The following is an 18,466-nucleotide window of genomic DNA, read 5'->3' as shown; positions in this document are numbered from 1 at the left end:
TTATTAGATCTAAGAGTTTGGGTTGAGTCATTGGGTTTTTCCAAACATAAGATTGTGTCATCTGCAAAGAAGGACATTTTAACTTCCTCTTTTCCTATTTGGTGGCCTTTTATTTAATTCCAGTATCTGATTGTTCTGGCTAGGACTTTCAGTACTATGTTGAATAGGATTGGTAAAAGCGTGTATCCTTGTCTACTTGCAGTTTTTAGAGAAAAGCCTTTCAGATTTTCCACATTCAGTATAATGTTAGCTGTGGGTTTGTCATATATGGCCTTTATTATGTTGAAGTATGTCTCCTACGCTAGTTTAGAATTTTATCAGAAAAGGATGTTGGATTTTATCAAATGCTTTTTCATATGACTTTTGTCCTTCATTCTATGTGATGTATCATATTTATTAATTTGTATATATTGAACCATCCTTGTACCCCTGAAATAAATCCCACTTGACCATGGTGTATTAGCATTATTGTGTTAGTCCATTCTCATGCCGCTAATAAAGACATACTCGAGACTGGGTAATTTATAAAGGAAAGAGGTTTAATATACTCACAGTTCAGCATGTCTGGGAATGCCTCAGGAAACGTACAATCATGGCAGAAGGGGAAGCAAAAATGTCCTTCATGGCAGCAGGGAGGAGAAGTGTTAGCGAGAGGTGGGGAAAGCCCCTTAAAAAACCATCAGATCTCGTGAGAACTCACTCACTATTATGAGAACACCATGGCGGAAACTGTCCCCATGATTCAATTACCTCCCACCAAGTCCCTCCCATGACATGTGGGGATTAGAGAACTACAATTCAAGATGAGATGTGGGTGGGGACACTGTGAAACCATCTCAATTATGATGTATTGTTAGTTTCAGATTGCTGGTACTTTGTTGAGGATTTTTGCTTCTGTGTTTGATATGCTTTGGCTCTGTGTTCCCACTCAAATCTCATGTAAAATTGTAATCCCCATGTGTGGAAGGAGGAGCCTGGTGTTGGGAGTGATTGGATCATGGGGTCAAACTTCCCTTTTTCTGTTCTCATGATGGAGTTCTCACGAGATCTGGTTGTTTAAAAGTGTGTAGTCCTGCACCATTTGCTCTCTTCCTCCTACTCTGAACATGTGAAAATATGCCTTGCTTCCCCATTACCTTCCATCATAATTGTAAGTTTCCTGAGGCCTTCTCAGCCATGTGGGACTGTGAGTCAATTAAGCCTCTGTTCTTTATAAATTACCCAGTCTCAGGTAATTTATAGCAATGTGAGAATGAACTAATACAGGACATTTATTTATAGCAGTGTGAGAATCTACTAATACAGTAAGTTGGTACCAGAGAAGTGGGGCGTTACGATAAAGATACCTGAAAATGTGAAAGCAACTTTGGAACTGGATAACAGGAAGAGGTTAGAACAGTTTGGAGGGCTCAAAAGAAGACAGGAAGATGAGGGAAAGTTTGGAACTTCCTAGAGACTTGTTGAATGATTTTGACTGAAATGTTGACAGTAATATGGACAGTGAAGTCCAAGCTGCATTGGTCTCAGAGAGAAATGAGATATTTACTGAAAACTGAAACAAAAGTCACTTCTTGCTATGCTTTAGCAAAGACACTGGTGGCATTGTGTCTCAGCTCTAGGAATCTGTGGAACTTTGAAGTTCAGGTAGATTATTTAAGGCATCAGAGAGAAGAAATTTCTAGGAAGCAAAGTGTTCAAGACATGGTCTGGCTGCTTCTAAAAGCCTACACTTATTTGCATAAACAAAGATAACTTATATTTAAAAGGAAAGCAAAACAGAAAACTTTGGAAAATTTGCAGCCTGATCATGTGGTAGTAAAGAAAACTCCATTTTCTGGGGAGAAATTCAAGTCTGCTGCAGAAATTTGCATAAGTAAAGAGGAGCTGAATGTTAATAGCCAAGACAATAGAGAATATGCATCCAGAGCATTTCAGAGACCTTCAAGGCAGCCCCTCCCATCACAGGCCTGGAAGCCTAGGAGAGAAAAATGGTTTCCTGGGCCAGGGCCAGGGCCCCACTGCTCTGTGCAGATTTGGGACCTGGTGGCCTGCATCACAGCTACTCCAGCTCCAATCATAGCTAAAAGGGCCAAGGTTAACTTGGGCTGTTGCTTCAGAGGTTCAAGCCCCAAGCCTTGGCAGCTTCCATGTGGTACTGGGTCTTCAGGTGTGCAGAAGGCAAGAGTTGGGTCTTGAAAACCTCTGCCTAGATTTCAGAGGATGTATGACAATGCCTGGTTGTCCAGGTAGAAGTCTGCTACACAGGTGAAGCCCTCATGGAGAACCTCTATTAGGGCAGTGCAGAGAGGAAATGTGAGATTGGAGCTCCCCCTGCAGTGTCCCCACTGGAGCACTGCCTAGTGGAGTTGTGAGAAGAACACCACCATCCTCCAGACCCCAGAATGGCAGATCCACCAACAGCTTGCACCATGCACCTATAAAGGCCACAGAAACTCAGTGCCAGTCTGTGAAAGCAGTTGCGGGGGCTTTATCCTGCAGAGCCACAGAGGTGAAGCTGTCCAAGTTTATGAAAGCCCACCCCTTGCACCGACATGCCCTGGATGTGAAATTTGAAATCAAAGGAACTTACTTTGGAGCTTTAAGATTTAATGACTGCCCTGCTGGGTTTCTGACTTGCACGGGGCCTGTAGCCCCTTTGTGTTGGCTGATTTCTTCCTTTTGGAACTGAAGCACTTTACCTAATGCCTGTGCCCCCATTGTATCTTGGAAGTAACTAGCTTGTTGTTGATTTTACAGGCTCATAGGCAGAAAGAACTTGCCTTGTCTCAAATGAGTCTTTGAACTTGGACTTTTGAGTTAATGCTGGAATGAGTTAAGACTTTGGGGGACTGTCGGGAAGGCATAACTGGTTTTAGAAATGTGAGAAAAAGATGAGATTTGGGAGGGCCAGAGGGAGAATGATATGGTTTGACTCTGTGTCCTCACCCAAATCTCATGTCAAATTGTAACTCCCACATGTGGAATGAGAAGCCTGATAGAGGGCGATTGAATCATGGGAGCAGACTTTCCACTTGCCATTCTTGTGATAGCATTCTCACAAGATCTGGTTGTTTAAAAGTGTGTAGCAATTCACTGTTTGTTCTCTTTTTCCTGCTCTGGCCATGTGAATATGTGCTTTGCTTCCCCCTTCACCTTCTGCCATGATTTTAAGTTTGCTGAGGCATCCCCAGCCATGTGGAACTGTGAGTCAATTAAACCTCTGTTCTTTATAAATTACTCAGTCTCAGGTAGTTCTTTATAGCAGTGTGAGAATGAACTAATACAATATGCATCAGTGATATTGGCCTGTAGTTTGTTATTGTTGTTGTTGTGTTCTTGTCTACTTTTGGAATCAAGGTAATGGGGCCTTATAGAATAAGTTAAAAAGAATTCCTTCCTCTTTATTTTTTGGAACAGTTTGAGGAGACTTGGTGTCAGTTCTTTATTAGTTTGGTAGAATTCAGCAGTAAAGTCATCCAGTCCTTGGCTTTTTTGGGGGAGATTTGTTGTTATTAATTTTGTTACACATTATTGGTCAGTTTAGGTTTTCCATTTTTTCCTGATTCAATTTTGGTAGATAGTCTGTAACCAGGAATTTATCCATTTCCTCTGGGTTTTCCAGTTTGTTAGCATAAAGTTGATCATAATAGTCGCTGATATTTTTTATTTCTGAGGCATCAGTTGTAATGTCTACTTTTTAGATCCTATTATTTTCATCTTTTCTCTTCTTTCCTTGGTTAGCCTAGCTAGGAGTTTATCAGTATTTTTCATTTTTTCCAAAAATCTAACTTTTCATTTCACTGTTCATTTGTTTTTGTTTTTGTTTTTTTAAGTTTCTGTTTTGTTTAGTTCTGCTCTGATCTTTATTATTTATTTTCTTCTATCTATTTGGGGTTTGGTTTGTTCTTGTTTTTCTAGTTCCTTGAATTCATGATTAGTTCATCTGAATTTTTATACTTTTTTGATGTAGGTGTTTATTGCTATAAACTTCCCTTTTATCACTGTTTGTATTGTATCCCATAGATTTTAGTATGTTGTATTTCCATTTTCATTTGTTTCAAGAATTTTTTTTATTTCCTTCTTAATTTCTTAATTGGCCTAACCATCATTCAGGGTGTATTAGTAAGCGTTCTCTAGAGGGATATATATATGATAGGATATATGTACATATGCAAACGAGTTTATTAAGGTGAATTGACACATGTGATCACAAGGTGAAGTCCAACAATAGGCTGTCTGCAAGCTGAGGAGCAAGGAAACCAGTCCAAGTCCCAAAACCTCAAAAGAAGGGAAAATGACAGTGCAGCCTCCAGTCTGTGGCCAGAGGCCTGAGAGCTCCTTGCAAATGGTGTAAGTTTAGGAGTCCAAAAGCTGAAGAACTTGGAGTCTGATGTTCGTGGGAAGGAAGCATTCTGCACGGAAGAAAGATGAAGGCTGGAAAACTCAGCAAGCCTAGTCCTTCTAACTTCTGCCTGCTTTATGCTAGCCCTGCTGGCAATTGATTAAATGCTGCCCAAACAGCCCACTGACTTAAATATTAATCTCCTTTGGCAACATCCTTATGGACACGCCCAGGAACAATACTTTGCATCCTTCAATTCAATCAAGTTGACACTCGATATTAATCATCACAAGTCCACCTTTTGTCAACTTGAACCCATACACATCTCCTGAAATTATACATAATCTTCAAATAAAGACAAAAATAAGCTCATAATTATACCTAACATAATACAGCTATCCTCCAAACAACCAGAAGTGCACTAATCTTCAACCTAAATGCTATTACATAAAGTTAACAACACTTAAATGCTGATATAAGGTCAATAAATCTTATGTCAAATGATAAAGGGGAAAAAAAGAAAATGAAGATATTTTCTTGTATAAGTGTATACATGCACAAACATGCACAAACATATGCTTAACAAAATAAGGAGGAAATACTAATGACAATTACAGTTCTCATTTCTGCAACTGGTCATAGCTGGTACTGATGACTACCTTCTTCTACTACCCATTCTGTATTCCCTTCACCTTCAGCAAGCACTTCAGCAGGTCATAGTTTTTTACCTGGTGGAGTGATACAAATTTTCATTCCTGAAGGGTTTGAGCCTTTTGTAGCCCTGCCTGAATGGGGTTGTTGTAGTTCCCCATTGACCTTAATCACATGGTAATACCAAGAGATGCCCTAAGGGATCTGCTATATTCCATGCTTACTCTTCCTTACCTCCATTGTGGAGTAGTAGACTGATGTCATCTTAATAGTCTGGGTAAATCACCCCTGCCAACACTGTAACTCCCTTCTTAGCCTGTTGACTTAGAGGTAGGAAGAGCCCAAAGTGGCCAGGTGGCAATCTTAACTTCCAGTGTAATGTAATCATTGTTGTGTCTCCTGGTGGCAGCATTCCTCCCTGTGAAACTAAGACCTCTAGGCCAGCAGAACATAATGTCATAATGTCACAGGAATAGAAAGCAACAAATTTACCAGTGGGTCACTAGGAGTGATGGTAAGTGGTGCCACTTCCACTTCTGGTAAAGAAAATTATCTCACCTCACTCTTTAAGATGCTGTGCTTATTCTTAGACCTTTAAAATTCCATATAAATTTAAGAATCAGCTTTTCAATTCTCACCCAAAATTCTACTAGGATTTCTGCTGGCATTATCATTATTATTTTTACTTCTTTTGAGTTTAATTTGCTGTTCTTTTTTTCAACTTTTTGATGTGGAGTTTTTTAGTTATTGGGGTTTCTAGTTATTAGGTTATTTTAATCATTTAATCTTTTATTTTTGTAGTAGTTATGTTTTCTATTTTAGTAATTATTTTAAATATTAAAATACGTCAACTTATCAGTGCTTCATATTTAATGTTAACTGGCATTTTTACCCGCTTCCTGGACAATGCAGTGACCTTAGAAAAAATTTTGCACCCTTCCAACTTACATACTATAGTTTTGAGTGCTTTAACTCTTAATGTAAATTACATGATACTGTTATTTATTGTGCTAAACATTATTTTTATTTATCTCACCCTCACCCTTTTTGTTATCTTCAATACTTCTTATGTATCTTCAATCTAAAATTATAAATAATTCTTTTATTATTTCCTTTAATGAGAGATTGGAAGTAATGAATTCACATAGTTTTTCTTTGTCTTGAATTTTTTTCCCCTTCATTCTTGAAGGATAATTTTGTTGAGCATAGATACCTTTTATATTAATAGAGATATCTTGATTGTCAGTAATTATTTTTCAGAACACTGAAAATATATTTCAGTTGTCTTCTGGTTTCTTTTTTATTGCTGAATGCCAGCTGTCAATCTGTTACTCAAGTGAAAGAAATGGTTCATTTTTCTCTAACTGTCATTACATTTTTGTCTTTGTCTTTGATATTCACTAATCTTCTCATTTGTTCTAGAGGTAGATTTCTTTAAATGTCATCTCTTGATTTTTATGGTGCTTCAGGCATTTATGAGTTGATGATGTTTATCAGTTTTGAAAAGAAAATTTTAAATATCTTTTAAAATACTGCTTCTTCTCCATTCTACCTCTCCTGTCTTTCTGAGATTCCAATTATGTGTTAGAATTTCCGGCTGTATCCACTGTTGCTTACCATCTCTTCTGTGTTTTCCATGCTTTTGCCTTTCAATGAGTCATTCATACTAATCTATCTTACATTTTGTTTTTCAGATATGTCCAATAGACTGTTAAACCTATCCATTGAGTTCTTAATTTCAGCTTATGTATTTTTCAGCTCTAGAATTTCTATTTAGCTTTCTTTTTTAAATCTGCTATTTCTTTTTATACTTTCTATATATTTGCCAGGATTTTTAGTTTTGTCTTCTATTTCTTTGAATATAGTAAGCATGTTTATCTTAATGTTCGACTATATGTTAATTCAAACATCGGGAATCCCTGTATGATTTCTTTGCCTATGGTTTCTCCTGAGTTTTGCTCACCTTGCTCTATCTTACGCTCCTAGTTATTTTTAGTTATGTACTGCACATTGTATCTTTTTTTTAAGAAAGTAGAAATATGAAGGTCTAGGATTTTTTCTTTTCTCAAAGAAGATTTTTATTTGTTTCTAGCAGTTTCATGCACTGAGATAATTAAAATCTGAACACCTATTTACTTCTGCAAACCTATTTACTTCTAGTTAGTCTATTCACCCCTATGTATAGATGTTAGCCTTTCCACGTTTAATGCCAAACAAGAGGTGTTCACTAGGCCCTTATACGTTGGCAGTCTGTGTACTCCAATGTCTGAGCCTCCAGCCTCACAAGGCTTCCAAAACTTCTGACCAGCTTTTCAGCCTATTAGCAAGTATTACATTAGGAATTAGTAGATGCCTCTAGGGGAAAAAATAGCTTCAAATAGATTTGACATTTTCCAGTTCTTGGCACCGTAATTCCTCACTGCCTTGTTAGTTTACTCATTACTTTAAGTAGACTTTAAAAATTTTTTTTCTCAGCTTTTCTATTTATCCTCAGTGGGATATTTGATTCATAATGCCAACTGCATAGGGAAGGGGCTCTGAAACTAGTTTTTAAGCTTTATATTGTAACTATTAATGCTAGACTATAGTGAGAAACAAGAAAATACAATTTAACACTTTTAATTACTATCCATAAAATTTAACCATTGTTAAGACAGGGAATTATCACAAGGTCAGGCAACATGTAAGAGGCGTGTGTTGTAACTCCCATTCCACGGATGTATGGTGAGAAATGATGGTGCTGTCTCTAGAGAAACACTGCTCTGAATAGAAGGAATAAATGCTTAAGGTTGTTTCTTTGGAAGACTGATGAACAGCTTACAGGTGCTTGAAACCCAGCAGGAAAAAAAAAAGAATAAAAGCTTATTAAAGAATAAAAGTTCATAATGAAACCCCCATTATGAACTCTTTTCACCAGAAAGAGGCTTTCAAAATGAACATTTTAAGTAATACCTTGAGAGTACAGAAGAGTACTTACAGGACTTAATTTTATAGCCATTCCCTACAATCTGTAATCACCAACTTTTCCCTCAATAGGACAAATGTTAGAGAATCTTTGATACAAGAGAAGCATGGTAACACACACACACACACACACACAGAGAGAGAGAGAGAGAGAGAGAGAGAGAGAGAGAGAGAGAGAGAGAGAGAGAGAAAGCCCATATTTTACAATATGACTCAAAACAAAAATGGGAGGTATCCAGTTATTATGAAACAGGAAAATATATTAATTACAAATCTCAGGATATAAAATAAACATACAATTTTAAAAGTTTCATGCATATTACCAGCAGTTTGTTAAAAGAAGACAAAAATGTTCATTCTTAACAACAAATAAAGAGGTAAAATACATGGAAATAAGCCCAACAAGAAATGTAAAAACCTATATTGCTGGGGATGTCATTTCTATATCTGGCCTCAGATTAGGGACAGAACATCTTTATTCAAGAAAATATCTACATGAGCCACTTCAGAGAAAAGAAAAACCATGAGGGTAAGGGAAGTTACTTTGATACTTCTGCATAATAAATAGGCACTTGGGGATTGGAAATGTCTGATAAACAAGGCAGGATAGCCAAAGCATATTGTTGTTTTTTTTTTTTTTTAAAAAAAAACAACCTAGATGTTTAAGATTCAATTTCATATCCCTTCAGTCTTTTAGCCAAGTCTCTTGAATTTAAGATACCTTTTGAGAGAAGGTTTGTATGAGTAAGTAAGCACATGAATTTATGTGTGTATGTATATGTCAGTGCAAAGGGGAAATAAGACCAAAGTCCAATGTGAAATAGAATAGTAGACAGAGTAAGATGGTAAAATGATCCAGAGCCAGAGATAACCATAAAAACACATATGGGGATCTCATCAAACTAAAGAGCTTCTGCACAGCAAAAGAAACTACCATCAGAGTGAGCAGGCAACCTACAGAATGGGAGAAAATTTTTGCAATCTACTCATCTGACAAAGGGCTAATATCCAGAACCTACAAAGAACTCAAACAAATTTACAAGAAAAAAACAAACAACCCCATCCAAAAGTGGGCAAAGGATATGAACAGACATTTCTCAAAAGAAGACATTCATACAGCCAACAGACACATGAAAAAATGCTCATCATCACTGGCCATCAGAGAAATGCAAATCAAAACCACAATGAGATACCATCTCACACCAGTTAGAATGGCGATCATTAAAAAGTCAGGAAACAACAGGTGCTGGAGAGGATGTGGAGAAATAGGAACACTTTTACACTGTTGGTGGGATTGTAAACTAGTTCAACCATTATGGAAAACAGTATGGCGATTCCTCAAGGATCTAGAACTAGATGTACCATATGACCCAGCCATCCCATTACTGGGTATATACCCAAAGGATTATAAATTATGCTGCTATAAGGACACATGCACACGTATGTTTATTGCAGCACTATTCACAATAGCAAAGACTTGGAATCAACCCAAATGTCCATCAGTGACAGATTGGATTAAGAAAATGTGGCACATATACACCATGGAATACTATGCAGCCATAAAAAAGGATGAGTTTGTGTCCTTTGTAGGGACATGGATGCAGCTGGAAACCATCATTCTTAGCAAACTATCACAAGAACAGAAAACCAAACACCGCATGTTCTCACTCGTAGGTGGGAACTGAACAATGAGATCACTTGGACTCGGGAAGGGGAACATCACACACCGGGGCCTATCATGGGGAGGGGGGAGGGGGGAGGGATTGCATTGGGAGTTATACCTGAAGTAAATGACGAGTTGATGGGTGCAGCACACCAACATGGCACAAGTATACATATGTAGCAAACCTGCACGTTGTGCACATGTACCCTACAACTTGAAGTTTAATAATAATAAATAAATTAAATAAATAAAAAAAAAATTTAAAAAGCAAAAAAAAAAAAAAAAAAAAAAAAACACATATGGTGCCAAATAAAAGTATTTTACAGAAGGCCTCAACATTTCATAAATTGTAGAATTGGAATCTGAGAGAGAATATATTTAGACTTCTAAGAAAAAGGGAGATATTAAGTAAAGTTGGGGTTATATTCATGTGGGGGAAAATCTACCAAACTATTGACAGATATACAAGAAACTTAAATAAGTAGACAAGCCAGGTTGCTGAATGAAAAGACTACTAAGGAGTGTCAATTCTTTCCAAGTTGTCAGATTTAATGTGTTTCAATCAAAATCCCAACTGTGTTTTAAAATACCTTGAAAACTGATTCCAAAGTTCATCTGGAATAGCTTAAGAAAATGAAAAAAGAAGAGCAATAACCTCACTAGATAGTAAAACAGTATGAAGCTAATCAGTATGAAATTGATATGAAAATCAATGGAAAAATCAATAAAATGATGTACATAACCAGGACACAGTCAACCACTGCATAGATTAATATATAATCACAAATCAGGGAGAAAAGGTAGAATCACTCAATAAACATTAAGACCTTTTTTTTTTTTAGCTATTTGAGAAATAATCTATTCAATTTTCATGCCATTTTATCCAAATGAATTCAAGATGGGTTAAGAAGTTAGATGCTAAAATGAAACCATAGAAAACAGAAGGAAATGTAGTTGAATATTTGTCTTCTTTAAGTAAGGAAGACATTCCAGGTGTAAAATAAATCCAAAAAATTTTAAAATATTGGCAGATTTAACACCATAAAAATATTAAATGTCTGTATTTAATTTTATTTTATGGTTGTTTAGTCATACATTTATTTATAGTGGTTCCCCCTTATCCACAAAAGATACATTCTGAGACCCATCCCCCATGGATACCTGAAACCACAGATAGTACATATCCTACATATACTATGTTTTTTCTTACATATACATACCTATGATAAAGTTAAATTTATAAGTTAGGCACAGCAAAAGATTAACAACAGCCAATAATAAGTAGAACAATTACAACAATGTACTATAATAAAAGTCATGAGAACATGGTCTCTCATTCTCTCTCAAGGTATCTTATTGTACTGTACTCACTCTTGTGATGAAGAAGGAGCGCCATGGAACAGGGTGAGATTTCATCATGTTACCCATAACAGTGTATAATTTAAAAATTATCAGTTGTTTATTTCTGGAATTTTTCATTTAATGTATTTGTACCATGGTTGACCACAGGTAACTGAAACCACAGAAGGTAAAACTACAGGTAAAAGAGGACTAGTATATTAATTAATTTGTTAGACCTTTACTCAGTGGCACATTTGTGACAGATACTTAGTTGACAGAAGATTCCAAAATGAATAAGAAGTTTACACCTTTTGGGAAAGGCACACAGGATACATAATATCAATTATAGTGAGATATTTAGGATTAGTTGTACAGGAAGAAATTTTAAGTGAATGCATAGAAAAGAGAGTCTAAAAATTTATAAGATAGATTTACTTCTATCCTTACAAAGTTTTCCCTTGTGTGTTTGGTCTTTCCTTTTGTCTACATTTATGATAGGCTGCCTCCAAGTAAGCTGCTAAAGCTAAACAACTGCACTTCATAAATTCAATACAAATATAAGTGGATTTTATCATGTGCTCTATTATGGTAATTTTTTAAAGGTCCAGACTCTTGTTTTGAAGATTTGAGCATTTGTAATCTAAATGTCTGTAGGTTAGATAAATCTACTTGAAAGGTAATCAAAAAACTATATACAAATGCTTACATTAAATATAACCAAGTGGTGATATCTCTAAAACCCATATAATTTGATAAGAAAATAGTAATATTGTCCCATCTTCCCCTTACCTCCCAAGATAAAAAGGATAAAAGACATAAACATACAAGTCACAAAATGCCAATAAATATTTAAAAGTCATTGAAGACCAGCATTCCTGAGAGGACCCACAGCCCCTTTGGAGGAAGTGGACTGCTCCTGCAGGGCCTGGAAGACACCCCAAATACTGTGAGTGCCCCAACCATGGAAGTGGGAAAGGAAGATCCTCCACTCCCGAACACCCACCCTTACCAGAGAAACTAAAGATCTGTTTGCAGGAAAAGTTTCTGACCTTACCTGGAGCTGAGTCAATTTAGAGAGTCAAGCAAAATACAAGGACAGAGGAAGCAGCAGAAGGGCCCTGGGAGCCTGCTGGGCCCCCTAAGCAGGCCATTCCTACATGGCACCACGGGGATCCATCAGGAGGGTGGCCAGAGGAGCGAGGGAGAAAACACCACAGAAAACAGGAAATCTGTAGCTGAACTTTGCAACAATTTGAAGGGGTGAGAAGCCTCCAGACCAGAACTTGGGGGAGGGCACAAATCTGGTGTGCAGACTCCACAGGTAGGAGAAGAACTAAGCCCTTTTTGTTCCCAGCTTGGAGGCAGGTAGCCTCAAGCAAGTTACCAAGCCCAGCTTGCCCACCGCCTGGAAAGAGACTCAGGGTTGTTAAGAGGGGCACAATGGGAGTGAGACCAGCCCTTCAGTTTACGGGGGAGCTGGGTGAGGCCTGCGACTGCTGACTTTCCCTCACTTCCCTGACAACCTGCATGACTCAGCAGAGGCAGCCATAATCCTTCTGGGTACACAACTCCATTGACCTGGGAACCTCACCCTCATTCCCCACAGAAGCTGCAGCAAGACATGCCCAAGGAGAGTCTGAGATCAGACACGCCTAGCCCTGCCCCAACCTGATGGTCCTTCTCTCCTATGCTGGTAGCTGAAGACAAAGGGCATATAATCTTGGGAATTCTAGGGCCTTTCCCACTGCCGGTTCCTCTCCGTACTACCACAGCTGATGCTCTCTGGAAACTGCCACCTCCAAGCAGGAGGTCAACCAGCACAAAAAAAGAGCTTTAAACTACCAAGGCTAAGAACCCTCATGGAGTCCACTGCACACCCCTGGCATCCCCACCAAAATAGGCACTGATATTCATGGCTGAGAGACCCATAAATGGTTCGCATCACAGGACTCTGTGCAGACAACCCCCAGTAACAGCCCAGAGTTAAGTAGACTTGCTGTGTGGCTAGACCCAGAAGAGAGACAACAATCACTGCAGTTCAGCTCGTAGGAAGTCACATCCATAGGAAAAGGTAGAGAGTACTATATAAAGGGAATGCCCTGTGGGACAAAAGAATCTGAGCAACAGCCTTCAGCCCTAGACCTTCCCCCTAACAGAGACAACCCAAATGAGAAGAAACTGGAAAATGAACTCTGGTAATACGACAAAATAAGGCTCTTTAACACCCCCCAAAAATAACACTAGTTCACCAGCAATGGATCCAAACCAAGAAGAAATCTGATTTACCCGAAAAAGAATTCAGGAGGTTAGTTATTAAGCTAATCAGAGAAGCACCAGAGAAAGGTGAGGCCCAATGCAAGGAAATCCAAAAAAGCAATACAATAAGTAAAGGGAGAAATATTCAAGGACATAGATAGCATAAAGATAAAACAAAACTTTAGGAAACATTGGACACACAGAAATGCAAAATGCTCTGGAAAGTCTCAGCAATGGAATTGAAAATAGAAGGAAAAAATTCAGAGCTCAAAGACAAGGTCTTAGAATTAACCCAATACAAAAAAGACAAAGAAAAAAGAATAAGAAAATATGAACAAAGACTCCAAGAAGTCTGGGATTATGTTAAACAACCAAGCCTAAAAATAATCAGTGTTCCTGAGGAAAAACAGAAATCTAAGAGTTTGAAAAGCATATCTGGGAAATAATCAAGGAAAACTTCCCCAGCCTTGCTAGAGACCTAGATATCCAAATACAAGAAGCACAAAGAAAACCTGGGAAATTCATCACAAAAAAATAGTCACCTAGGCACATTGTCATTAGGTTATCCAAAGTTCAGATGAAGGAAAGATCTTAAGAGCTGTGAGACAGAAGCACCAGGTAACCTATAATGGAAAACCTATTATATTAACAGCAGATTTCACAGCAGAAACCCTACAAGCTAGAAGGGATTGGGGCCCTACCTTCAGCCTCCTCAAACAAAACAATTATCAGCCAAGAATTTTGTACCCAGCAAAACCAAGCACCATATATGAAGGAAAGATAGTCTTTATCAGACAAACAAATGCTGAGAAAATGTGCCATTACCAAGCCACCATTATAAGAAATGCTAAAACAAGGTCTAAATCTCGAAACAAATCCTGGAAACACATCAAAACAGAACCCCTTTAAAGCATAAATCACACAGAACCTACAAAACAAAAACACAAGTTAAAAAGCAAAAAAGAAAAAAAAAGTACACGGGCAACAAATAGCATGATGAATGCAACGGTACCTGACATCTCAATACTAACACTGAATGTAAGTAGCCTACGTTCCACTTAAAAGATACAGACCCACGAAACAGGTAAGAACTCACCAACCAACTATTTGCTACCTTCGGGAGACTCATCTGACACATAAGGACTCAAATAAACTTAAAGGGATAGAAAAAGGCATTATATGCAAATGGATATCAAAAGCAAGCAGCAGTAACTAGTCTTATATCAGATAAAACAAACTTTACAGCAACAGCAGTTAAAAGAGACCAGGAGGGACATTATATAATGGTAAAAGGCCTTGTCTAACAGGAAAATATCACAATTCTAAACATATATGCACCTAACACTGGAGCTCCCAAATTTATAAAACCGTTACTAATAGACCTAAGAAACCAGACAGACAGCAACACAGTAACAGTGGGGCACTTCAACACTCCACTGACAGAACTAGACAGGTAATGAAGACAGAAAGTCAACAAAGAAACGATGGATTTAAACTATACCTTGGAACAAATGGACTTAGCAGATATATACAGAACATTCCATCCAACACCCACAGAATATACAGTCTATTTAATGGTACATGGAACTTTCTCCAAGATAGACCATATGATAGGCCATAAAACAAGCCTCAATAAATTTAAGAAAACTGAAATTATATCAAGCACTCTCGCAGACCACAGTAGAATAAAACTGGAAATCAACTCCAAAAGGAACCTTCAAAACCATGCAAATACATAGAAATTAAATAACCTGCCCCTGAATGAGCACTGGGTTAAAAATGAAATCAAGATGGAAATTTAAAAATTCTCCAAACTGAATGACAATAATGACACAACCTATGGAAACCTCTGGGATACAGCAAAGGCAGTGCTAAGGGGAAAGCTCATAGCCCTAAAGGCCTACATCAAAAAGACTGAATGAGCACAAACTGACATTCTGGGGTCACCCCTCAAGGAACTAGAGAAACAAGAACAAACCCAGCAGAAGAAAGAAAATAACCAAGATCAGAGCGGAACTAAATGAAATTGAAACAACAGAAAACAACACAAAAGATAAATGAAACAAAAAGCTGGTTCTTTGAAAAGATAAATAAAACTGATAGACCATTAGCAAGAATAACTGAGAAAAGAAGAGAGAAAATCCAGGGCCAGGCACAGTGGCTCACGTCTGTAATCCCAGCACTTTGGGAGGCCAAGGCAGACGGATCACGAGGTCAGGAGATCGAGACCATCCTGACTAACATGGTGAAAACCCACCACTACTAAAAATACAAAAAATTATCTGGGTGTGGTAGCAGGCACCTGTAGTCCCAGCTACTCAGGAGGCTGAGGCAGGAGAAGGGCGTGAACCCGGGAGGCAGAGGTTGCAGTGAGCCAAGATTGCGCCACTGCCTCCAGCCTGGGCAACAGAGCAAGACTGTGCCAAAAAAAAAAAAAAAAAAAAAAAAAAAAGAGGAGGGCATGCCCAAGATGGCCAAAAGGAACAGCTCCAACCTCCAGCTCCCAGCATGAGTGACACAGAAGACGGGTGATTTCTGCATTTTCAACTGAGGTACCGGGTTCATCTCACTGGGGCATATCAGACAGTTGGCACTGGTCTGTGGGTGCAGCCCAACCAGCAAGAGCTGAATCAGGGCGAGGCATCGCCTCACCTCGGAAATGCAAAGGGGAAGGGAATTCCTTTTCCTAGTCAAAGGAAATTGAGACACACAACACCTGGAAAATCAGGTAACTCCCACCCTAATACTGCGCTTTACCAAGGGTCTTAGCAAACGGCACACCAGCAGATTATATCCCACACCTGGCCCAGAGGGTCCCACACCCACAAAGCCTCCCTCATTGCAAGCACAGCAGTCTGAGATCTAACTGCAAGGCAGCAGTGAGGCTGGGGGAGGGGTGCCTGCCATTGCTGAGGCTTAAGTAGGTAAACAAAGCCCCTGGGAAGCTCGAATTGGGTGGAGCCCACCACAGCTCAAGGAAGTTGGCCTGCCTCTGTAGACTCCGCTTCTGAGGACAGGGCATAGCTAAACAAAAAGCAGCAGAAACCTTGGCAGAGGTAAATGCCCCTGTTTGACAGCTTTGAAGAGAGCAGTGGATCTCCCAGAACAGAGGTTGAGATCTGAGAACAGACAGACTGCCTGCTCAAGTGGGTCCCTAACCCCTGAGTAGCCTAACTGGGAGACATCCCCCACTAGGTGCAAACCGAAACCTCACACGGCGGGGTACACCCCAGAGACGAAGCTTCCAGAGCAAGATTCAGACAGCAACACTTGCTGTTCAGCAATATTCTATCTTCTGCAGCCTCTGCTGCCAATACTCGGGCAAACAGGGTCTGGAGTGGACCTCAAGCAAACTCCAACAACCTACAGCTGAGGGTCCTGACTGTTAGAAAGAAAACCAACAAACAGAAAGGACATCCACACCAAAACCCCATCAGTATGTTACCATCATCAAAGACCAAAGGCAGATAAAACCACAAAGATGGGGAAAAAGCAGTGCAGAAAAGCTGGAAATTCAAAAAATCAGAGCACATCTCCCCCTCCAAAGGAATGCAGCTCATCGCCAGCAACGGAACAAAGCTGGACGGAGAATGACGTTGACGAGTTGAGAGAAGAAGGCTTCAGTCAATCAAACTTCTCAGACCTAAACAAGGAACTATGTAAGCAGTGCAAAGAAACTAAAAACCTTGAAAAAAGAATGGATGAACAGATAACTAGAATAATCAATGCAGAGAAGACCTTAAAAGAACTGATAGAGGTGAAAACCATAACACAAGAACTATGTGACAAATGCACAAGCTTCAGTAACTGACTCGATCAACTGGAAGAAAGAGTATCAGCAATTGAAGATAAAATGAAGGAAAGGAAGCGAGAAGAGAAGTGTAGAGAAAAAAGAGTAAAAAGAAATGAACAAAGCCTCCAAGAAATATGGGATTATGTGAAAAGACCAAATCTACGTCTGATTGGTGTGCCTGAAAGTGACGGGGAAATCTACAGAACTCTCCACCCCAAATCAACAGAATATACATTCTTCTCAGCACCACAGAGCACTTATTCCAAAACTGACCACATAGTTGGAAGTAAAGCACTCCTCAGCAAATGTAAAATACAGAAATTATAACAAACTGTCTCTCAGACCACAGTGCAATCAAACTAGAACTCAGGATTAAGAAACTCACTCAAAACCACTCAACTCCATGGAAACTGAACAACCTGCTCCTGAATGACTACTGGGTACATCACGAAATGAAGGCAGAAATAAAGAGGTTCTTTGAAACCAATGAGAACAAAGATAAAACATACCAGAATCTCTGGGACACATTTAAAAAAGTGTGTAGAGGGAAATTTTGAGCACTAAATGCCCACAAGACAAAGCAGGAAAGATCTAAAATTGACACCCTAACATCACAATTTAAAAAACTAAAGAAGCAAGAGCAAACACATTCAAAAACTAGCAGAAGGCAAGAAATAACTAAGATCACAGCAGAACTGAAGGAGATAGAGACACAAAAAACCCTTCAAAAAATCAATGCATCCAGGAGCTCTTTTTTTGAAAAGACTAACAAAATTCATAGACTGCTAGCAAGACTAATAAAGAAAAAAAGAGAGAAGAATCAAATAGATGCAATAAAAAATTATAAAGGGGATATCACCACCAACCCCACAGAAATACAAACTACCATCAGAGAATACTATAAACACCTCTATGAAAATAAACTAGAAAACCTACAAGAAATGGATAATGTCCTGGACACTTACACTCTCCCAAGACTAAACCAGGAAGAAGTTGAATCCCTGAATAGGCCAATAGCAGGCTCTGAAATTGAGGCAATAATTAGTAGCCTACCAACCAAAAAAAGTCCAGGACCAGACAGATTCACAGTTGAATTCTACCAGAGGTACAAGGAAGAGTTGGTACCATTCCTTCTGAAACTATTCCAATCAATAGAAAAAGAGGAAATCCTCCCTAACTCATTTTACAAGGCCAACATCATCCTGATACCAAAGCCTGACAGAGATACAACAACAAAAAAAGAGAATTTTAGACCAATATCCCTGATGAACATCAGTGCAAAAATCCTCAATAAAATACTGGCAAACAGAATCCAACAGCACATCCAAAAGCTTATCCACCATGATCAAGTGGGCTTCATCCCTGGGATGCAAGGCTGGTTCAACATACGCAAACCAATAAACATAATCCAGCACATAAACAGAACCAAAGACAAAAACTACATGATTACCTCAAT

The sequence above is a fragment of the Chlorocebus sabaeus genome, chromosome 1 (genome assembly GCF_047675955.1).
Source record: "Chlorocebus sabaeus isolate Y175 chromosome 1, mChlSab1.0.hap1, whole genome shotgun sequence".
NCBI lineage: Eukaryota > Metazoa > Chordata > Mammalia > Primates > Cercopithecidae > Chlorocebus > Chlorocebus sabaeus.
This window is presented reverse-complemented; position numbering follows the sequence as displayed.